The sequence below is a fragment of the Camarhynchus parvulus genome, chromosome 1A, assembly GCF_901933205.1.
Source record: "Camarhynchus parvulus chromosome 1A, STF_HiC, whole genome shotgun sequence".
In the NCBI taxonomy this organism is placed as follows: Eukaryota; Metazoa; Chordata; class Aves; order Passeriformes; family Thraupidae; genus Camarhynchus; species Camarhynchus parvulus.
The window spans coordinates 25,002,528-25,027,343 of record NC_044586.1 but is presented as its reverse complement, the minus strand read 5'-3'; positions in this window follow the sequence as shown (position 1 = coordinate 25,027,343).

The window sequence follows — 24,816 nt, the reverse complement described above, 5'->3', positions numbered from 1 at the left end:
GTGCTCTTGTCATCCCACCTCAGTATCTCAGCTGTGAAATGCAGCTCTTCTTACTCCTGGCAGTCAAATGCAGTAAACCTGGCCATTCTCTCATGCTTTTGTGTGTCCTAGCTTAACCTTCTGCAGGGTCAGAGGATGCCTTCAGAGCCATCCAAACCCCTGCTGCCTTCAAATAAATTGCCTTTTTCTTTTGTTTTTTAACCATATAGAACACACTGGTTGCCTTCTAGGACTGACAGTTATTCCCACACACTCAGAAGCAACAAAACACAAACAGGCTACATCCTTTGTAGCTTTAGCACATATGGGCAGAGGTACCCAAAGCTGTCCTTCTGGAGGGAAAGAATGGAGGGAAGCTGTGGCTGGTGAGTGTGCTCATAATAATTTTATCTGAAATGCAGCTCACAAATTCTGAGGGGGTGTAACATGATGGCCACCAACATAAGACCTTTTGCTAGGCTTTTCAAAATATTTTCATGAGCTGCAAGTCACCTGTGGACTGCAAGGGAGGAGCTGCAGTGGGACATACAAAGTTTAGAGTGAACTGTAGGACATGAAAGGAAACAGGCAGCTGCACAGCATAGTGAGGACCTCAGAGCTTGACTGCTCCTAGATCTCTTCCTTCATCTGTTATGCAATTCAATAACCAAGACTCCAATACGCAAGTGCAACCCAGTGCTATGCAATGAAGCAAGCGAGCTGTGGTTGTAGGTTTCACAGCAGACACTGCAAGGCATTGAATCTGCAGAGACAAAAATCATTGCTGTGAAAGCACATTTCATCACTTTCTTCCCATGAGTGGAAAAGCTTACACCTCCTTCCTTCTCACCCCTGATACCCCAAAAGACATTCAACTGCATTGTGTAACAGGGAAAAACTTCAGCTGCAAGACAGGCCCATGGCAGCAGGACTTCTCCCTTGCCCTTGGGAGAGCTTTTGGGCACAGGCAAAGGAACTTTGTATCACACAAAGTAAATTTCTGATTCCGAGCTAGATTGTCACAGAAAGCCATTAAATAACAAGGACAACGAGTAAGAGCGAAGGATGGCAAAGAGTCAGTTTAGATGAAAGAGCAATTTTGTGAGTTGTTTTTTGTTTGGGTTTTGAAGAATAAGAGCATTACACTTCCAGCATATGATGCACAGTAAATGCTGAAGGGACAAGCAAAGCAACGAAAGGGAAAAGGCCCTGAAAACCTTCAACACATTATTGAAATACGAGAAGGAAAGGGTTTTGTTTCCATAGCAACATATCCTATGGTACTTCTGCTGGAGCAATCTATCAGAGAAAGAGGACTTTCACTGTTAGGTATGCCAGTGAAGTGAAAGATAATTACAGAGACCCCTTTCCTCAGCTGGGTGCATTTGTAAATTTTCTGCTTGATGTATGTGAGTGCTCAGATGTTACAAAGCTCCTGGAAATGGATGTCTCCATAGATGACAGAATGAACTCCAAATGTGTCTGAAAGTTTGGGTGCATTGTGGTTTTTTGCCGTTCCATGATGTTGCTTTACTGAATGAATATGACCCGCAACAGAACTTAAGGGTTAAAATCATTCTTAAATGCAGATTTTGGAATAAGAAGTTGCAGTTTTTCATCCAAGACAAGAGGACTTGGTTTCCAGCTGTCACCTCCTATTTCTCACATACATGTATGTCAAAGCTGAGGTGCTCCATGCAAGCTGTTTTACCACAGCAGCATGGCATGAAAAAATTCAAGAGAAAAAAAGGAATATGAAACAGGAGAGGGAACTGATTAGATACAGAAAATACTGATATGAGAAGAGCTGGAACAGGACTCCAAACATAGCTTTCACCCTATTGCAATGAGCATCACTGGATAATCATTTATTAAAAACGATGAGCTGTAATACTAAAACTATCTGTCTGTGGTAGGGTAATGCTCAGGAGCACAAAGAGAGGCAGTTATGCATTTTGTAATCCGAGTGGATAAGAGAAAGATTTAGGTATCTGTATTTTGCAGAGGGGAGGCAAGAATGAATTGCAAAAGGTTAAAATACCTTGTCTAAAGTTGCAATGAAAGTTTGTGATAGAAGAGGTTGATCCTACGGCTCCTAACCTCCATCCAGATGTCTAATGGTATAACTAATCTTCAGAGTAATATCTCCAGGTGTTCGTTGAAGAATTCTGCAGATGCAGCTCAGCTGCTGAGGGCCAGCATAATTTTACGGATGGAATAAATAAAGTCAGCACAACAGCTCCATGGTCATGGGAACCTGACAGACATTTCTCTGCCCACCATGGTTTCAGCAAAGACATTTTTTCCCCAACTAGAAAGAGCACTAACTAAACAAAATTAAAAAAAAATCAAACAAAAACAACAACAGCAACAAACCCAACCACCACCAACCCAGCGTCCTCCAGCCATAATAGCATATCACACAGAGGAAGCAGGAGAGCATTTATCAGCTGGAAGGAAGATACTGCTATAGTGATTAGCTTCATTGAACTAAGGGCAGCAACAACCACCCTGTCCTGTATTTTAAGGACCAGACTATGAAAGGACATGCTGAGGAAAATTTCTATTGGGCAGGTCTGTCTGGTGTCTTTCCTCCTCGTTTTGACTCTGACTAACTTTTGGGAAAATAAATACAGAGTGGAGACTGAAGTGTGCCAATAGCTAGAGCAAACAAGTAGCTGTGCTCTCAGATTCTGATGCCAGGATCAGCAGCAGGGGAACAGGCTACAAAACTGTGCTCTGAGTGAGCAATCTTAGCCCCTCTGGATCCTGAAGGGAAGAATGTACATAATTGCTAGTCCTGGACAGCAGTACCCCTTCTTTACTCCGGGGAAGGAGCTGGCAGAAAATGCCAATCACAGCCTGAAACTGGCAAAGCACTTACAGAAAGCAAACCAGACAGAGACCGATGGCCATAGACAATATCCTCCCATCACTATCTGCAGTTTTGCCTTGCAATGCTTTCCCTCCTCAGTGCTACAGACTGGCCTCTAGCCCTTCTTTCATCCCACCTGATCCAATGCCACTGGCAGTGACAACCATAACTGCTACACTCATGTTGCATTTTTTCTGTTGTGTTTTCATGTTCTGCTCCAGTCATCTATCATGGATTTCTCTTGGGACACACAGGATTTATATATCTACATCTGTGCATCCATGAGGATCTGGCCTTCTCTAGCCTCATGTCACTACAGTCCTTAAGGATAACATTACATTAACAAAGAGGTAGATTTCTTTCTTTGATCAGGTTTCAGAAAAGCAGGGTGGCCATTTCAGAAGGAAATTGGATTTTGAGCCAAGTATGTGTTTTTTTACTTCTCTTCCTTGCAGTACTCTTCATACAGAGAAAATCTTCCGGGTTTTTCTACAGGACTTCAATGCAGCTCTGCAGAGCTGCCAGAAGGTGGTCCTGGAGAAGCATTTTCAGCAGCCCTTGGAAGGCTACAGGAGGGGTACAGCGACAGAGGGACACTCACAGCAAGTCAGAGTGCAGCTTTCTAGGCATGCAGACTTGACAAGTGGGACAGGATTGAATACCCCACAAGCAGCACAAAGAGCCTGTAAGTGATCAGCCTCACAGCTCCATGCTAGGAGATAGGTATACCATCCTAGGTATACGTATCCTGTCCTCCTGGGCTCAAATTAGGGATTTCACAGGTTGGAGTTCAACATGTAGGACTCTGGAAGGGCAAAGCAGCAGCTGGAAAAGGTCTGAGGGAGAAATGGAGCATGGCTCTCCTATGGACACCTGCACAATATGGAGTCTCTCTCAGCATATCACTGGGGGCATCCCACCTGTCTGACTTCAAGACAACATGGCACTGTAATTCTCATCTATCCAGTACTAAATTATCCCTTTCTATTGCTCCCTTTCCCTGCAAAACCTTGAGAAGCATAAGGACCATCTGAATATCTGGCGGCTTTATGTAGCTCATACACTTCTCAGAATATAGAACTGGTTCTCTAGATCCATTTTATGCTAGAGATGCCCCTTGCACTGGAGAAGCATCAGGAGTGGGAGTCAGTGTGCAGCCTTGCATACAGCCTGCCCTAGGGGAAATAAGGTTTTCACCAGCTCCTCTTTGCTAGAGGAGCTGCACCTAGCCTGTGATCATCTCTCCCAGTACAAGCTGGTAAGCAGGCAGAGAGCTCAGTGCCTTCTCCCTGTTGTGAGGACACCCCATCCACAGCTGTGCACCTAGGTAAAGTGCCAACAAATTATGGAGGCGAGGCAGAAAATCATTCCTACAGTTCCATTTGCAAGATAAATTATAGCATCTGCTTCTGAATTCAAACGAGAGCAATGCTGCAGCCTTTCTAACCTGCTGCTCTTGCTGCACAGTCGTCACCATTTTCTGGCTGTTCTGGGAGCTCTGTGAAAGGGAAACAAATTAACAGACCTCAGACAGCTATTAGCAAATGCTTGTCTGGATTGAAATAGAGATCATGACTTGTGTGGTTGCCCACAGCCTCAGAAAAATAGTCAAGGTCTGAAATAAGATGACAGAAATGGTGGATCTGCTCTCACCTAGCAGTGCTGAAGGATCAGCAGTCAGATGTAGGAAGCAAAACAGGAAACCATAGTCTCTCCTATTAGCAAGCATAGAAGAAATGGTACCAATGTGCCAAGGAAAAGTGACTCAAATGTGCTTTGCCTGTGTCATATCCTCAAGCTGGGAAATCCTCTTTGTGTACCTGACATGCATTGCTGGAATGCACCAGGCATTTAAGTCCCTCAAGTCCCAAAATCTTTGTCAATATTTTGATGTAGGCTGGGCTTAGGCTATGGTTTGCCTATACATGGCTGAGACTAGCATAGCTCCTTTGCAGTATATGTCTGTCTCTTGTCCTTCTCCTGTACCCTCCTTCCCAGTAACACAACTGTTAATTCACTGTGAAACCTCAGTTTCTCACCTACAACTGGACCCCTGTTCCTACCGGAAAAATGTAGGGAGCAAGATGCTAATCCCCTTAATAGGGATAATAACCCCCAGGGTATGTGCCTGATGAGCTGGTCAGCTGGTGTCTCTCAGAAGATAGACAAGTGGAGAATCAGTCCAACCCTCCGTGGTAAATACACTTTCAGAGTTTGACACCTCTGCTCTGATTTGGATATCTCTAAGAGTAGTATGAATTGTACTTTGGAGTTCCCTATGTCTGTGTCTTGGCCACTGGAGTTACAGAAGATGTGTCCCTCCTTTCCTCAGCAAATGATTGGATTAACCTCTTTGATGCACAAGGATGATACAAGAACTGCCATGTGGGTTGAGGCATGGTGTGATAAGTCGTGGTTCACACCAGGCTTTCAGTTGTGCCTGAACCACTCTGGCAGAGCTGCCCAGTGCTGGCCCTCTCATGGTCAGTGTCTCCTGCCAGGAAGGAGTAGAGAGACAGCAGCCAGCGCTGCCATGCTGCAGGGCACTCCTCATGGCACTCCTGCTGCCACTGGCCTTCCCTCCAAGAGCCCATCTGCTCATCTTCCTCCCTCCCTCTCATTTTATGCAAAGCAGCTCATTAGTCCGATTAGCAGCCAAGCACCATTTCTGATTGTTCATCAGTGATTCCTTTGTTGCCCTCCATCACTCCTGTTGAGCCTCATTAGCGCTGCTAGGAAGCAGAGGAGCTCTTGGGATATTTATAGGAAGGGTGGGGTGTTCTTTAGGCTTTATTGCTGTCTAATATCCCTTCTCCACTCACGACCTCTTCCCTTACCCCAGCCCTCCCTCAAAAGCCTTGTCTTAATATGGAGCTTATCCAGAGGGTACACAGAGACTGGAAAGGACTAGTCTGATGGGTTTGAGTCAGGGAAATGAGAAAGACAAGCTGGAGGTATGCAGAGGCTCAGTCCTGGGTCAGGAGTGTACAAACCTACATAGGATGGGTACCTGGGGTCGAGTCTGTGCCCCTGTGCAAACACCCATCAGGTGGGGTATCTGTAGCAGCCCACAAATGAATCCCCATGGATCATCATGTGCACACAGCATTCTTGGGGAGGTATATACCCCAGCTACAAGCACAGCTTGAGCATGCAGCACCCGTGACAGGGGTTGGGTGTGGATGCCTTTCCATGAGGACACCCACTTCTCTGCCTGTAAGCTGATGGAGAACTGTACCATGCTCCCAACAGCTCCAGAGGGAGCAACTGCCTTGGTTACTTATAAAAATATTCTTTCATGCAGCACTTAATTATGGAGGCAACTAGACAAAGACTAATCATTCATTCTAATACAAGGGAGAATAATCATTCTGACAGCGGGAGATACTTGGCTTCTTTGGGAGGAGAACAGAGTGTGAGGAGGAGGAGGAGGCTGAAGAAAAACTACAGGACAGGGAAAGGAGGAGAAAGGAAGAACAAAATCCTAAATCAGTTACCCAGTACAGACATCTTTATGACTTCATAAATGGAATATGCTTAGTGCTTAGATCTTTCCCAGCATCACGAGGATGCCTCTCCCTAGTCCAAGCCTGAGGCCTTGATCATGCCAGAAGTCAAACCAGGTGACATTTTAATATCACTTTTCATCTCAAGATTGCATCTTCCTTCCAAAGAGTCCCAAAGTGTTTTTATAACCTTTCCAGGCACATAATTCATGTCTTGTGGCACTGAAATAAAGTATATTCCTGAGAAGGATGAGCCACCTCCACCACTGTGCAGGGATTTTGGACAGAAAGCAGTGACAGCTTAAACCATGGGGTGTGCTTGTGCATATGTGTGAGGAGGGGGGTTTCAAGGCAGCAGAATGCAATTGTAGAGTATGGAAGCTGGCCAAGAGCTCCAGCCAAATCCTCAGCTAATACGTAAGTTAGCGCTGGGGAGCTCTAAGAAACAGCATTGGTGATCCAGAGTGACAATCCTCCCTCTGCCTTCCTGGTGGGTCATACCTCTGCAAGTGGTCAGACTTCTGCGTGACTGAGGATGGCTCTTGGAAGGCTGCAAGCCGTGGTCCTAATATGGGTAATCAGTCCTGATTAATCACCAAAAAATATGGTATTCATCCAAGTGTCTTGGACAAAATCCAGGTTTGGGAAATGGCACCACACACTTCTACATTCCCCCTTTTGGGCTTCAAACAAGTCCAATGACTTTTCCCTTCAGAGCAATGCCTTGCTGGGAGCAGAGATGGCCCTGTTCCACTCTACTTTTCCCACAGTCCCCGAGTGTCTGCTCCAAGCCCACAGCTGGCATGGGTAAAATGGATCCCCTGTTCAAGACAGTGCTCCTATCAGGCTGTGTTATGCCCAGTGCTGTTCTGCACTGTGGCTGGTGAAACACTGCCCTGTGCTGCCCACTGTGATGAGTCTTCCTTATGCCCCCCCAGGGGTGCTGCTAGCAGACAGACATGAGGCAGGGTTGGTCTTCACTCTCTGGGAAGTGCTGCTCTGCTTTGTCCAGAAGACCTCACAGGAAATCAGCATCCTCAACACATTATGAGCAAGAGTCATGTGAGGATTAAACAGAGCCCTCTGTCCCATAAATCTGTCAGGAACTGACCCTTCCCTTCCTCAGCCAGTGGACTGCTACAGTGCAGCCCAAAGCTGTTGAGGAACATCTGCGCTCCTACACAAACAGAGCTGTCTCTCTGGCTCCCTTAGTAGCAGGAACAGAGCTTTCCCTGCCCTCTGCAGCTGCAGGCCATCATGCATACAGTATGAAGTTTGTATCTCCTCTGCCTTCCTCACTGCTGTATCTCTCCTCTTCCAGCTAATTTAATTGACTGCTCTGGTTATGAGGAATCATGGTGTCTAAGCACCAGGAGTAATACTTAGCATGATATTACCATTTTCACATCCCAAGGCTGTGCAAACATTAACTAACGCTAACTCTAATTAGCTGCAACTCACTGGAAAGTAGGTAAGCTTGATATTAACCCCGTTTTTATAGCTGGTGACACTAAGACTCAGAAGGCTCAAGTTACTTGTCTCTGCTATGGAGGTGAGTTCAGCTAAAGCCAGGATAAAAATGGGCAAATATGTTTTCCAGGCTGTTTCACCATTCTGAGGGGTATTCTGGCCTCCCAAACAGCGTGCATTTGACCCAGACATACCTCAGGAGCTGAGCATGGGATGCCTCAGTCCTGCATGCCACAAGTCCCCCCACAAGCACATGTGCTATGCTCAACCAGCTGAGAACCCCTGCCCTGTCTGCTGGGGTCCTTGCATGATGCCATCTCCCCAAGAGCACCCAGCTGGCAAATACAATGCCAACAGGGCCAAGGAGGTTTCCCAAAGCCATAGTCATGCAGTGCAGTACAGCAGACGCTTCCCCTTTCTCCCATTTTCCCACCTGAAAGTTGTTGAATGAGATGGCAAAAGACTGCACTGACAGTGCTAGAAGCTGTATTATGAGTGGAAAATGATGCTCTGACATGCTGCCATGGTCCAGTTAGCAAATGCTGGAGAATAAATGCAGTTTCTAAATGCTACAATTCTTTCTAAACAGAGTATGGCTCTTGAGAAGGGACATTTTATTTTTAGATATTTTGTTCTTCTCCACTAAAATCCAAAGTTATCTAGAACTAGCATTTCACACTTAGGAAAAGAGTCAGAGAAGTCCTTCCTTCTTCCTCCATTCTTGCTCCTCTGCCTCGTAGCACACCTTTCAGCAAGGTCATGAGAACTACTGTCTGATGGACACCCTGCAAGATTGTTTTAAGAGAGGCTCCCCGTGAGACAACTGCTAACTCATGCAATTAGTTTGTCTCAAAATTCCCCCAAGCCACTTCTATTAGCAGTAGTCCTCACCTTCACACTTCCCTGGTTCACCACACCCTGCTGCTGTAGTTTCCTGCCCAGCGATGGCTCCATATTCCTTGAGGATGCATCCAGTCACACTTTCTTCACTGCATTGCTTGGAGAGGAGCCTGAGGTTGGGCTGAGCTGTCCCCATATTTGCAGCACAAGAAGTTAGGGTCTCTCTCTTACACACACCCTGGGAAAGTTTCCCTGATTAGTGTTGGACAGAAAGGTTGGGAAAATATCACAGTTAAAGTGATTGGTGAAAATACCTTTGTCCAATGAAAGGAATTGGTGGGAAAAGGGATCAAGTGTAGCACTGGCTGAAAGTGTTTATTCCTGAGTGGAACAGGATGCCACTGTGAAGTCTTCTTCCTTTGTACCATTTTGCTACCATATAAAATCCAGATGCATGCAGCTCTGGGACATGGTAGGCAGTTTTGGTTCCTGCTTCCCAGGAGGGCAGCATGGAGTCAGAGAAGGCATGGAGAAGAGCAGCTAAAATGGCCAAGGGTTGGGGCAACCACTGTGGAAGGAGAGGGCAAAATGGCTGTGTTGTTGCTTTGAGAGGAAAATGTTAGGAATCTCTACAGACTCCCCAAGTCTGGTAGGTAAGGTGACAACAGAGCTGCTGCTCACCACCTGCCACGGTGCTGAGGGGGACACAGTGAAGGCAGCCCCAGTAAACCAGCTGCCACCTCCAACCCAGTCACACCTCAGTGTGCGCAGTGGGCAGGCAGGATCCAGGCACCCTTCAAGCACTGACTCCTTTTTACAGCCACCAGCCTGCTCCAGTGTTAGCTACAGTGGTAGCCTCATACAGCAGGACTTGTGCTTGAAGCCAACAGGGCTTCAAAAATATCTGACGGGCTGAGGGGGAGGAAGAAAGAAGCCATTTCACATTCAGGTGGTGTCCCCACTCTCTCTGTGAAAATGGGGTGGGGGGAAAGGTGCACAGGGGCTTCAGATACTGCTGTTACCCAGGTACTCTGGAGTGCTTAAGGACAGAAGGAAGGATGAAATTGCAGTCACTTCCAGTGTCCCTGGGAAGATGAGCTTTTGGGTCCCACCAGTAGCCACAAGCCACCTGTCAACTGAGATGAAGGCTTTGCTTGTTGTTGCTGCACTAGCCCAACCCTTCTTTCCTCACTAAATATATTCAATAAGCAGTGCTCAATCTTACAGATGTCTTGCAGCTCACACATGAGTTAGAGCCAGAATTTACAGAGAAATGAAGACAAAGAAGGATTTATATAATCTGTAGAGTTTCTCTCCATTCATAGCCTGCCTTCTTAATATTCCCTGCACACCTTTGCCTCAGGACTACAGCCCTGCATCAGGGCTTGTTCATTCAATATCGTATGTATAGTCTTTGATGGCAGAAGACATCATATGTAGGAACAGGTGGTAGAGAAAGAAAGAAGCAGAGGAGGAGAGAAAATTATCCCTCCTTCAGTTACATTCTTTATGGAGAGGAAAGCAGTGTCAAATTGAGGAGCTTTAAGAATTAATTTAACCACAGGCTTTGGAGCACACACACCTACCTTCACAAAGCTGCGTGTGAATATTCCGTATTTCTTTTGCAGAGAGTCTTTTAGGGTTTAGCTCACACTGACTCCTTTGCTAGAAACTGGAATGCTCTGCTCTTGCACAAATCCCAACTAATGCAGCAGAGTTGAATGAAAGACCTTATCAGGGGAGATGATTTTATTCTAAACCCCTGCTTTCATTCACATTCATTCTTTCATGTCTGCATTTTCTCAGGCACCAACAGCTGTGTGCCAGGGTGCTCCAGCTAGGACTCTTTCCAAAGGCAGGGGGGCAGGGGACATGATATAATGTGTCACCACATCTCTAGAGTTTGTCTCAGGCAGGTGGCCAGGCTGGGTTTGGATCTGTCTTTTGTTCACTTTAAGAATTCACAGTGATTGTGATCTCTTGTCTCCTTACCTGGTTCTACCTTTCAGAATTATTAGGAAATATTCTCTTTAGTTGCCTTACCTGTATATCTTCAATGGTTTGAGGCTTGTCCTTTATCTTACCTCTTAATGGCTTCTATCTGTCTTCTGCATCATTCCCAGTCTGGGTGTTTTGCGAAGCTGCAAGATGTGGTGTGATCTTGATGGTCTTCTAGCTTAGGTGTGATCAACAGCTGTCATTCCTGTTCTTCTGCTATGTCCTCTGGTGCTGTTCATGCCAATCCATTCAACTCTCAATGTTTCTGTTGGATCTCTACAGTATCTCTGGCTGAGGCATAGTCACAGCCCACACGCCTTCCATCACTATGCCTGGAAGATCCTATCATAGAAGACAGACATTTTAAATGCATGGCATATTTAGCTGAAGTAATGCTGCTCCACTCATTGGTGATTCTTGTGTCTGTTAAGAAGTGTGTTCTGACTGCACAGTAACCTGCTACAGAGTTCATCAACATGATTTCAGTTACCAAGAGACATGTGGATGTGTAGAAAACTGTCCCTTGGCTGACCAGTGTCAAATCTGGACTACAGGCTAGAGTAATTAGGAAGAGTGGGAGGGGGAAGGGGAGAAAAGGTAAATCCATATTTGGGCAAGTAAAAAAATAATCTTACAGGTTGACTTTTTTTCTGTTTGGACAGTTGGGCTGAGCCCTGGCAGAGTAAGGCATCTTGCTAGTGAGGCTGGGAAAGGTTTCTGGTGAGTTCAGTTTCCCAGAACTGCATCATTTTTGTCGTTTGCCACTCAGGTCCCCTGGGCTTAATCAGAGCTCCATTCCCCAGAGTGGTGTCCCAGCAGGCGTCCAGTAGCTTCTCATTACAGATAAATTCAGGATCGTGCTGTGAGGGACTAAACGAGGCGCATATTTACTGGCGTCCTTGGGTGCCTGGGAGTTTCTGAAGATATCTGTATGACCCTGGCAGGCACCTACATACTGCTGTAAATCTTCTCCCAAAGACTTACCCTGCACACAGTAGAAGCTGAGAGCAGGAATGAGATCACCACAGCTTCTTTCCATCCCTGGACCCTATCCAATAGCTGGAGCTGCGCCGGCAGCCATGGCAGTGCAGAGATGAGACCACTGACTTCAGGAAAGATGGTTTTATTCCTCCACTGCTTAGGACAGGTGCCTAACAGACCAGGATATCTGGGACAAATTTACTTGCATTGGATTTGGGTCCTTAAGTATTGATGTCTGCACCACCTCCCCAGAGCTGCCATGTGCTGCACACAGCTCCTCTCCCTGAACACACAGCTCCCTGTGCTCAGCCCCCAGCACTTCCCAGCAACTCAAAATACAGAATCAGATTTGAACTGAAACTAGTGGTAGTTGTATGCAAGAGATTTTTAGAAAAACGTGCTATCAAATGGGAAAGTGATGGTTTACCACTTGCAGATGATATTGCTTGTATTTTAGCAGAGAAATAAGTCAGTGTTTGTGGCAATGCTTCAAAATTGCATATAATGTTGATGGATTTGTGTTTACATTATTATTATTACTGTTTTTTTTTTTTCAGATGGCATTACAGTTAAGGCTACAGTGTCTACAAGACAGTAAGGTGAAGTAAGTCAGGTCACTGACTCTGCCTGAGCAAGTTCTAAATGGCCCCTTGAGTTTTTTGCAGCCTGAATCTACAGGTTTTCCCCCAAAACAGTGGCTGTTTTCAGTTTCAGATTAATTACTCTCTGAATACTGAATTTGTCACATGTATGAGAGAGTAATTTATTTCTTTCTTTGCAGTAGCTATCCCTAAAAAAATAAATTAAAGCATCTTACTCAAAATAACGTTAAACCTGAAAGACATGTAGAGGAACACACATGAGAAAGGAGCTTAGATTCACAAACAAAAATAAATCAAAACCAGCAGCACCCAGGAACTTAAAGCAGTTTTGAGACTTCTTATAGAGTTGAGAACAAGTTAGCTCCCTTGTAATTACTAGAATGATAGGAGATGGCTGAAATGGATCAAATACAATGCAGCTCTTTTGTAGGCAGTGAGCCTTTATCACTCTCTCTGTTCACCATCACTGAGAGGAAATATTTGGATTTTCTCTAGATAAGAAGAAGGGGTAAGCAAGGGGTAAGGATTAGGAAACAGGATATGAATAAAAAGTCTGAAATAATTACATTTACAGCTAAGATCTCCTGGGAAGTATGGCAATGCAGAACTGATATTATTCTGACTATCCTAACCTCAGTTAATGAGGAGCTTTGGGCAGGTGTCCTGCTCTGTATAGGATTAAATCAGAGCAGCTGGGGTATTGAGGTTGCTGCCTGGTCATCACAGTCAGTCACAAAAGCATTGCTCAGTTTAGGGTCTGCAGGATGCTTCACCAAACTATTACAAACTTATGACCCATATTATGCCACCACTGTAATGTGGCCTTAGAAGAGGTTAGAGAGAGTGTAAGTGCTGTCATTGTTGTGGATTTCTGCATTAAATTGTAATTTGTTAAACACAATTCCCAGGTGATCCTAGGAGCAGCATGCTTGCTTCCTCAGAGAAGGCCTAAAAAGGGTTCAGACATCTAACAGGAAAATGAATATGCTCAGCAAATATCTTGAGCATGTAAGCAGAACACATCAAAGGTACCTGAAGCTCTGCAACTTTGTGATCTGCATCCTGTCTTGAGCTATGACTGTCTCCAGAGATGTAGAGAAAGATGGAAAAGGAAGAAAATTCAGAAGGCAGGAGAAGTAAAGCCTTTCTAAGACCTGACAACTGCAGAAATATTGAATATAAGCCTGACACAAGATAAATTAAACAGAAACAGAGACTGAGTTCCCTCCCATTTGATAAAACAATGGAATATATAGTTAAGTTCTCATATTTCAAAGCTATTTCCTCTCTTCAGAAATTTACCTCTAGTTACAGATACGCTTATCAAGTTTCTAACATAATATATTACTGAGCAGGGTTCAAACATTTCAGTGGTGAAGGTAAGACTAGAGGTAAAATGAGCCCTGGATCTTGACTGGATACCTTGCCAAAGATCCAGAAGGCTAGACTTGATTTCAACACTGTAGAATCAGAATATTGCATGCAGCTTTCAACCACCCCACTTGGTTACAGATCCCACCTTGGTTACAAGACATGTCACCCAGCTGTGGAGAGATGTTACTTTTCTGGCATAGCTTCATATCCACACAAATTAATCCCAAATACATGTTGCAAATGGTGTCTCCAACGCTGAAACAGTGATCAGTAGAATGGCAGCAGCACTACACAGACTGTCAAGGTGTTGTGCATTTTAGGACAAAGAGATTCTGGACATTAGAAAGGGACAAACTCTTCCTGGAACAACAGATACAGTGGGCTCTTCAATATCCATTCAGAACAGAGCAGCTCTGCTTTTACACTTCACTTGGAAGATAGAATACATAACCTGAAAATGGAAGCTGAAAGCATCTGAGATTCCAGGAAGAATGATATTTTCCAAAACTATATGTAGCCTGCTATGCTAACTATGCACTTGCTCAGACTGAACTTGCAATTTAAATAAGTTGAAATGGGCTAAGAACCAGGACAGGGAAAGAAAGAAAGAAACCAGGAAACCAGTCTCCAGCTGGTTTTTCCTGTCTTTGGACAGTATCCAGCACTGAAGGACTCTAGTCTTGATTGTTAGACTTTGTTCCCCAGGCCTTGGACCATTACCATTCTGGTAAAAATCCCAAACAACATAGCAATAGCCAAGTGCTACTGCAAAGATAAGCAGCATGTAATGTCACCTGGAATTTGTCTGAGGAATTAACCTCTATAGTACTGAAAAAAACATGAGGGTGTCTGTTCACATCTTTTCCAGAACTTCAGTGGCCCAAGCTCAGGTGATCACTATGTGCCCACCATAGGGTGGCTACCCACTTGATTTTCCTTGAAAGGTCCACATCCACACATTGATCAGGACAGATCTCCCTCTGTTACATACACAAAAACAAGTCAGAAAGGCACATCTCTGTGCCAGGGACACTGGCACTTTCAAAATATTAGGGGGCACAGATGTGTACAGGGAGAAATGCTGGGAAAGAGAGTTTAAGCAAAATATTTGCAGATTCTATATGACTGGTTTTGGGTGATGGAAGGGATGAAAAGGGACTCCCATATGGGGATTTGTTGTCATTTCAAGGTATGTAGTGTATGCCAAGGCTGGAATAGAGTGAGGCTCATTACAGCTCCCATGTACTTAATGATCAGCTGTGGAGAAAAATTAATGGCACAACAAGGGGATTCTCCTCTGCCTGTGGATTTTGTGAGCTCCAAACCTCTCTGAAAAATTAACAAAAAAAAAAAAGCTTAAAGAGATTGGCTATCAAAGCTGAGCAGGGAGAGGTTTTTGACTCACATAAAGTATTAACTCCAGATTTGCACAAGCAACCTGTTACATTCTTTGAGAGTACCACTAGGCAAGGAAAGAAAATTCTGTTCTGGAGATGATTTAAATATTTATAATTCTATTGGAGGCAGAATTTCCAATTTGGGACAAACCCTCAATTTTCACAGGGAGACCGGTCTTCTTAGTTTTGAGCAAGCCAACCAGTAGGCTGCCAATAGGCCAAGAAAGCCTATCTCTGTACGAGTGAAAGGTGATTTGCTGCTCAGGTGGGCACAAGAGGAGAAAGGGATATATCCCAGAGAGGGCAGGAACCAGACAAACTGTACACCTGACCTGGCAGGCAGCTTCCATGAGGACACCCATTAAGATCAAAACTGCTCCATCGTCCTCCAAACCAAAAGATTGTGAAAGCAGAGAAGCCAGTCTGACACAGCAGGACTTTTTTGAGTAGTAAGGACCTACTGAGGAAGGAAGCCTCATAACCCAGCCCACTGAAATTTTCTGAGCACTGGCTGGGGCATGAGAAGTCCAATATGTGTCTAGGAAAAATCAAATGTTCTCTCTGACACAACAAGCTGGTTCAATCCTGTTTCAAATAACTTGAGTAGCTGAGCATTCCTAGTTGTCCATTTATGTGACCCATTTTCTAATGGTGGCCAAAGGGTTCTGGCAGCACTATAAACTGCAGTAACATTTACAAGGCCTCTCCGTGGCCATGAGCATTCTATAAAATCCTGGATAGATTAAATTAGATAGACAGTATGAAGAACAAGTTAATTGTTGGTGTCAACCAGGCTGGTACAGGTCATTGCTTAATTAACCAGTAAGTCACCACAAGCAGCAGATCTTGCCCCTTATAAGAGCTGTAATAGATGGGGGAAAGTTGTCTTGAGGGGCTAGCAGAGAGCACACAGAAGCAGTAGCACAGCCCCTCTCCCTCTTGATATTGCACTTGCCTGGGTAGTGGACAAGACAATGAGCTTCTGTGAGCACAGCCCACACAAGAAGGAGGCCTGGAGACACCACAAAAGAGGCTAGAAGCACTTCCCCATCGCAGCAGTAGGGACACTGGTGCTGCGAAGAGCATGCCAAGGGGAGCACAGCACTGGCCCAGCATTTCTCTCCCCACCTCTCCCATCTGGGCCAGCCGTGGTGCTGGGCTCCTCTGGCACAACTGAAGGCTGCAATTCTGTTTTGGGTCACAGGCAGGGTTCTGAGAGCCATAAAGCCTAGAGCTCCAGGAATACTGCTGCAGCAAAAAACATGCCAAGGGGAGCACAGCACTGCGACTAACACTGCTCCCTCCCCATTTTCCTCATCTGGACTACTTGGTGACCATAGCCTCAGCTGTGGCTGACAATGAGTTTCAGGTAAGAAAAACTGGGGATGTTTAGCTTGGAGAAAAGTAAGCTCAGGGAAGACCTTATCACTCTCTACAGCTATCTGAAAGGAGGTTTTAGCCAGGTGAGAGTCAGTCTTTTCTCCCAAGTAACAAGCCATAGGGCAAGAGGAAACACCCTCAAGTTGTGACAGAGGATGTTTACATTGAAATTTTTTTTCCTTGTTATATTAGGAGAAATTTCTTCACAAACAGAGTAGTCAAGCATTGTCAAAGCTTGCCTAGAAAAGTGGTGGAGTCACAATCCCTGGAGGCATTTATAAAACATATGGATGAGGCACTTGAACTTAGTTTAGTGGAGGACTTGGTAGTACTGAGTTAACAGTTGGACTTTATCTAAAGGGTCCTTTCCAATCTAAAAGATTCTATGATTCTGTATTCTATGATTCCTAATAGCTTCTGCCCATGTGGCAAGGCAGACGAGCCCCCCTTTCTGCTTTTCCAGGGGCTTTTAACACCTAATTAATTAGTACTCAAGGTAGAGTTTTATGTAAATTTTATTTAAATCCCAATCAGTGCTCTCATTTCCTTGCAGAATTATTTTTACCATAGCGTCAGCACTCAGGTGGGCAAGGAACAAAACTACCTGGGGAGCAGAACCCTATGTGCTCAGCCTGACAAGGAGACTGGGAGCACCAGGACCATGGGAAAGGCTGCCAGATGGAACAGAGACATTTCCAGCTTGTGAGCCAGTGTTGAAGGGAAGGAGCAGCAGCAGTTATGGCTTCAGGGCACTGATAAGCTCTGGCAAGAGTTGAAGCAAGCAAGTGTTGATTGTGGAGCTGACCATAAAGTGCTGTCTCCTGAGGACTTAGTGCCCCTCCAGTGGGGAATGGCCTAACACACAGGGATGCTACAGCCACCAAAGAGATACTGAGAGCAAATCTAAAAACCAGTCTCAGTCCAGGGGTAGTGTTTTTAGCCTATTTGCAAAAGCAGGAGTATCACAGCAGACACCTCACTGGGGCCTGAGCATCACTGCTGGAGCTGCCAGGTATGGCACTGAGCCTGCTGGGATCAGTCCCTCTGCTATGAAGGTTTGGGGGAGATCCAAGGGTGAGGATCAAATGTTGCCACCTCTCTCCGGTTTATGGAGAAAGCAAAGATTCTTTAGCATCTCCCACTAGGCCATTAGACTGAGACAAGATGATTCAGATCTCAAGAGGACAAGACAAGAGGAACCAGTCGCTAACCTGTGACATAACCACTCAGAAGAGGTAGGAGGATCTAGCAAGTAAGTCACAGATTGCTTCAGATTGGGAAAGTGAACTCATTCAGGTGATCCAGAAGCAGAAAATGAGTTAATGTAGTAGGATCCCCTGTTCAGCAGCACAGGACAGCTGCTTCTTCTTCGTGACTGCTGTTTCACAATTTCCCTGGGAGTTCTTCCTCTTCATGCTGCTTACATCCCCTTTTCCCTGAGGCAGCCATGGTTCACTGAGGTCAGAAAACAGTAAAAACCTGGTCTACAGTGCAGTCTGTGGAGTGCAGATTTTCAGCCACCATGTATGACCCTCCACAGGGGAGACAGTTTTGGAATGTCTTTTTATCTCATCTTGTTCTGATTTTTTAGCAGCAGCCAGGAGACTGAGTCAACGCAAGTGGCTGTGCCTCGTGCTGGATAGATTCATGTTGTTAATCCTCTCTGCCAATCCTTCAACAGCTCTCACTGTGCTACTCAACTCTTCAGAAATCTATCGATTTGCTAAAAAGATACCTCATCTTTGGTTTCTATCTCATGAATCCTTCTCCTATCTTCAGCCTGGATAATTATAGTTTATTTCTTAGGGGAGATGGGACGAAAGGATTTACGCTGGAGTCACAGTTAGCATCTACTACCCAGAAAAACAAGGATTCTGCCACACATGACAAAAATGCTCAAAGGCAGTGTATACTCTCTTAGAGGGAGGAACAAAAAGCATGCCCACTACCACTTTCTAAACATCTATGGACTCGGGAAAGTCACCCATTGCCATCACCATTGGAATCATTAGAGAGAAGAGGGTGCAATATCAGAGCAGGAACTTCATATTGATGCCATCAACCAGCAATATTTAAGACTTGGAAAATCCAGAGCAAGCCTCTCCTAGACTCCCTTACAGTCATGGTCCATGCACAGAGAGAGTGTGTGCAACAGCTTTGGGGACACTGGAAGAAATCCAGCATGATATTAGTCAACGTCTAATACTGCTTCATAACCAATTAAGTTTATTAATTTTCCCTGCCACCCAGAGTATTTTGTGTGATGGCAGACAGATGTTCGCCAAGTGTTTGCAGACTGGCTTAGCTAATACTTTTGATAACCTGAACCTGCAGAGCAGATGCGTTAACAGATTTTGACATGATGCCATTAGTTTTGCCATTGATGGCAGGGAGGGATGAGGGGAAAGAAAGAGAAGAACAAATAAATAAATGTTAAAATAGAGAGAGGAAGAAATCCTAATTTATAGGCTTTCTTCTTCCCCCCAGAACATGCAGTGCAGGCTCTGGCAGACAGTGTTCCCTCTGTGCCATTCCCAGGGCAAGGGAGCAGATTCCTCAACTGGTTCCATCCTGCCAAAATCCCCTCCTTCCCTCTCCACCTTTACCCCTTCCTTTGAAGTGTGACTGCATAGACTTCCATCTGTCTTCATGAACACACACACGTACTTCAGAGACCAGAGCAAGGAGGGTGCTCAAGATACTGAGACAGGGAAAGTGCATCGCAAAAGGCAGCTAGTGGGTAATACAGAAACAGTCCCTTTTCTCTTCCTTCCGATGAGTCAACACGATGAATCTGTTGTGTAAAACATATGCTACTTGTACATTTGCATGAAATGAGGCAGCAAGATCTAGGACTGTTCATTAAGGGGTTGAATTCAAACCTTATTTTTAATCTCAAGCTTACTCTCTACTCATAATTAGGCCTCTAGTCAGTCATTGAAGCTCTATCTGTGTGCCTTTCCCTACTCTTAAGAGAGGATTAAGCCTTCTACCTAAGGAGTTGTAAAGAACTGATTCTACATCCATAAAACCCTGTGCTTTACACTAGTGAAGAGATAAACAAATAGTTTACATCTGAGCAAGATCCGAAACAGACACAGTGAGCTTTCCAAAATATGACAGAGAAAACCCACATCAAAAGATTCCTTCGCCTTTCTCACTGGGAGTTAACGCCACAGGCAGAGGCACAACAGGGGAAACAGAAGAGAGTGACAAGCCACCACCTTTGCCAACAGACACCGTTGCCATGCTGGAGATGAGTTCAGGAATCTGGTGGCAGCTGCCCTTTTCCCAGAGAAGCTCAACAAATGCAGTAGCCTGGAATCAATTTGCATCCTTTTTATAACGTCTGGTAACATGTTTTACAAATAAAACTCATGAGACCTATGGACGCATTATTGGCTCACACACAACTCCCTCTGGATAAAGTATGACTTCTGCAGGAATATTGTGTAGAAAACTGCAGCATCTCTGCCTGTATGTCATTTGACCAGATGTTCATCACACCAATCAATGTTTCCCTAAGCCTATACACCATCAGATTTCAAATCCATCCTTTTACAGCAACGAGCATTTTGGTGGAAACCAGCAAATATTCACTGAAGAGGACAGAGAGATTAACACCATGTCATGGCTCAGCCAGTACTTCTGTTCCCACTCACTAGGCACACATACTTGCCTCCCCCCCAAGACAATGGGGCAGAAATCATCCCTGCCAAAACATCCTTTTCCTCATGGGAAGACTGCACTGTAACCAAAACCAGTACTGGGGTATTGGGTGAGCCTTTGTGAGGGCTTTTTCTTTGCCTTTCATGAGAATGTCGCCTATACAGTTTCCCCCCTTTCTGGGAAGTTAAGTTCCCTCATTTATCAAGGGATCATTATTCCCAGCTTGTACAGATTTGCGCATGCTTTCATGAAAACAGGACGGCAATTTAAGGTACATCTGATTTATACATTATCAAAGAGGAAGCCACTTAGTCAGGAAAATTATGTAAGCCTGCGTGTGTCTAAATACTCCATCTCCATGATACAGAAGTGGCAGGCAGTGTCCTTCCCAGCGAGAGTTCCAGGTGCTCTGGGATTAGCACAGTTTGCCTGCGTAAAACATTTTCAGCGCAGCCAGGCGAAAGCAAAGACCTCATGGCTTCAGCCCCCTCTGCCATGCATCAGGCAGCTCCGTTTGTCTGTTTTAACTTATTCTAGCAGTAATCCTAAAATCAGGGCAACAATCACTTAAGGCAGAGTTCTTTCAGATGCAGGAGAGACTTGCATAGAAAGAGCCTGCATTCCTATAGGCCATGAATTCCAAACCTTCCCTTGTCTAGCATAAATTATATGAAATCACCAATGTTAGAAGATATAATGTAGGGGAACAGGAGATTATTCAGAAGGACATGGCTGATTGCTGATTTATTAGCATCTAGTTTCACGGTGTCAGTCAAGTGAGAGTGTCAGGGGAGGGGAGCAGAAGGCCATGACCTTGTTCTCTACCCTTCATTCAGCCAACTTTGAGGCTTAATGTTCACAGAAAGAACTGTGTTCCTCAAGAAATGTCCCTATAGAGACTATAAAGACAGGGACTACAGAGAGCCCTGACAGTTTTCTTTTTCCATGGAAGCAGGCTGATCTGAAGAAGAGGTGCCTTTGTACAAGGCTTTGGAAACATGGTGCATCACAGCTACTGTGGATTAGAGCTCTTGGCTCTAGTCCTCCCCTAATATATTGCACTGGGTCGGTTTATCTGGCACAGCGCAGACACTCTCCTGCCTCTTGGCTCCACATACCCTGTTATTTCCCTTTTATTCTGCCCCTGGCAGAGACATCACTACAGAGAGAGAGAACAAATTATTTGTTCCTGTACTAGCAAGGATCTGGAGGGAAAAGTGGTGGCAAACAATTGCATCTCCCCAGATGACTAGTCAAAATTCTCTTTCCCAGTCAGGAGTACAAACCCTGTTGTCATCTCAAGGATGGTGTGGGATATCCCCTACTACTGCATTGTTCCCTTCAGGATGTGCCACTCTAGGATCACCAAGGCACCCTTACAGGACTGGCAGATTGGCCACAGGGCAATAAGACTTCCTTGATAGTAGCTTGAGAATAATCCAACTAGGAGATTGCAGGAGAGGTAGCTTCCCAGGAAACACCCAAATATAGTCAACTATTTGTGCAACAGATTGTGAAAAAGCTAGAAGAAAAGCTTTAGAGAGCAATGGAGTTCCAGTGGCCACCTGTTGTACATACAACATCAGGAAGGCAAGTGGCCACCATTCTGCAGGGGAAAAGCAATTTTATCTAGCCATTAAAGCACAAAAAGCAGAGCATCTTGTTCTGCATATTGTGTTGAATAAACTACACTTCTTTCTTTTCATACATAAACTTAGGTCTTAATTCATCTTGTTTATGTGACCTGGTGGGTCTGGGGTCAGACAAGACCAGAGCCACTTGCATTAGCCCCATTTGCAATTCACCTGAAATCTGGCTTTCCGTTGAGCTGGAACTCAGTGCTCAAAGAGTGCAGTGGCAGCAGGCCTCCCAGGTAGCTCTGCAAGTGTCTGTATCAATGCTGCTCTTACACAGAATATGCCAGAGAGGGTAGCAGGCCAGAGGTACTGAAGTATTCTGGCAGTGTTTCCCTTGCATGGTGCTTGGAAGGAGACAGAAGATTCTCTGCTGTGATACTTCTCCTCAGGTGTAATATCTTACAATAAACACCATCAGCAATTCACCCATACAGAAAGCTGTAACTCTGTTCAACCATTTATGTTACCCTCTACACTACAGGAGAAGAAAATCATCTCCTTCCAACCCTTTCATGATTACAGACACATCTGCACTGCAACATACAGGTGCAACTGCTACCCTTGCAGGAACATCCCTACTGACTTGAAATGAGGCTATGTGGGTGCCAGTCTAACCCCAACAGTGAGTCCTCCTGCATCAGCAGCCAAAGGACACCAGGCCAGCACAGCTGGGATCTGTGGCAACATCTGTGCCTACTATGATATGGGCAGACAGAAAATTATCTTACCAGATGTGTGATACAGGTTGCTATTGTGCCTCAGCTAGGGTGCTCTCCCCAGCCCAGCTGCAAACCCTTGGTGTGGGTGTGTTGTACTTCATTGTAGGCCTGCCTGGACATGCTGCTTTCTGCTATGATAGGAGTGGCATTGACACATCACTCCTTGTTTAGCATCTTAATGATAGGCCCTGGTGCTAACTGCTGATTCGCAAGGAGTCTTGGAGGGCTTGGCCAGGAGAACCTGCTTTTCTCATGCCAGGCTACTGCAGACAGCACATATTCATCCTTACCTGGTTCTAGGCCATAGTGGCATCTGCCCCGAGTCAGGAAGCCAATGACCAGAAGATACTCAAATAAGGCTACAATCAAGAGCTGCTCAAGTAGACATCATCCTGTCAACCAGCTGGACTCAAGTGGTGTTTGGACTCTACAACCTCCAGTTTAGGGCTTGGTGTCACTATCATTAGCTCTAAGAAGCCTCTACAGAGGTTTGCTTTATCAGTTAGTTGTTTTCTGATAGGTTTGCTCCATAGTTAAAAAATCTTTTTTACCAATGAGTTCCTCACCTGTGTCAGGATGGTAAAGAACTTCCACATTCACAGCTGATAGCCACAGGAAAAACAAGAAATGTATGACAGGAGTCCATAAACCTTAAAATAGCCAATATTTATAATTATGAAAGTTGTAGGTTTCACAGTGATTACATACATGACTGAAAAGTGATCAGGAGTCACTCAAAAAGAATAAATCTATCCATTAGGATACAATCAAACCATACTTATTTTAAAGCTTTTGCAGCCAAGAGATGCTCATCTTGTAGCCTCATCCAAACCATACTGGTCTTTCAGGCTTCAGGGCATGGGACATTTACTGCATTTTTCAGCTTAACTATACTAAATCAGCCTGTGAAGAACCAGCAAAGCACCCCCCAGCCCTGGCATCCAGCAGTCTCTGGCTATCTGCTATAGTTCTCATCTTGATTTGGCAAGAGGAAGGAGTCACATGTCTGTTCTCCAGATAAGTCCAGGTTTTCAAGGGGATCCAGCAGGTTTTTGAAAAAAATATTGCCCAGAGCCTCATCAATTGCAGTAAGTACAAAACTGATAAACCCCAGAATTCAAAGCTCAGAAAAAACCTACGCCTGAGGACTATCAGAATTTTAATATCTTTTTTCTCTTGAGTTATTTGGGCTGCAGCAGGAACTTATTAGTTGATCTTTTAATAGGTGACATTTCTGGGAGCATTTGCTCCAATTTGAGAGGTAATTTGTATCAGCTGTTCTGGTTCCTGTTCCATGACTCTTTTCCCCTCCCCTGCAGCGGGCACCTGAGCTGGCAGCGTTTATATGTGTGCTCCGAGATAGCATGAGAGTGAAAAGGGTCACTTTTATTCAGGATGAGAAAAATGTTTAACACCATAGGATCCTGACAATGTCTGTACTTGTGCCTTTACCAACATAAAGAGCCAGACCTGAACACACCTTCTGCAGAAAAGGGTACTGAATTACATCTCCCTTTTCATTCAGAGAGAATATTTTAAACTTTCAAAGGTTTAATTTTCAGTGCCCTAAAATGATACTCATTTGGATGGCCTACATTGTTTGTTCCTTGTACCATTTACCTAACGGTTTGCATTCAACAATTTGGATAACTGTAAGTCCTGCTGCTCCCAAGTTTACTGCTTGCAGTAAACACAACCTGAAATTTGAAAACCCGGGTTAACTTTGGGCATTCAGCAAGAAGATCTTGCAGGTTTGGTTATGTCAAGTGAACATCTTGTCCAGAAGTTTAAAGGTTTCCATATAGATACGAGATATGATTGAAGGAGTTGCTACATCCACATGCTCCCCACATCCCCTCCCTTGTGCTGAGTCACTACCCAAGACCCAGCCCAAGCTGCTTTCCTGTTGGGTTCCCTTTAAACTCCACATAGCCTCAATGGCCAGGGTGACCCACTTCGCCTTCAGCTGAGCATCTGTTGGTAATCTCTCTCAGGCCTGAAGACACTTCTCATAGCATGAATCAGACAGGAGCCTATGGATAAATTGCACCTATGGACATCACAGACAGATTTTATATGTGAAAGTTGTAGGACCCACTTAAATTAGGGAGCATAATATTCTCAAAGGACTCAAGAGTGAGCTTGGTGCAACTCCTTCCTGAGCAAGTCTTGCAGGTCTGACCTCAATATTCTCTGCTCAGGAGAGCAGCCTAGAGCTTCCTGTAGATGTCAGAGTGACCTTATAGCAGTGAGGCAGTGCCTGGATGCAGGACCAGCTCCTTGTGAGGTTTAGTCCCACACTCATCTACTTGCTCCAGCCTCAGGTGTGAGGGAAACAACACTGCATTGTCAGACTCCATTTGGAAAGAAAAAACAGCAATAATGGCCC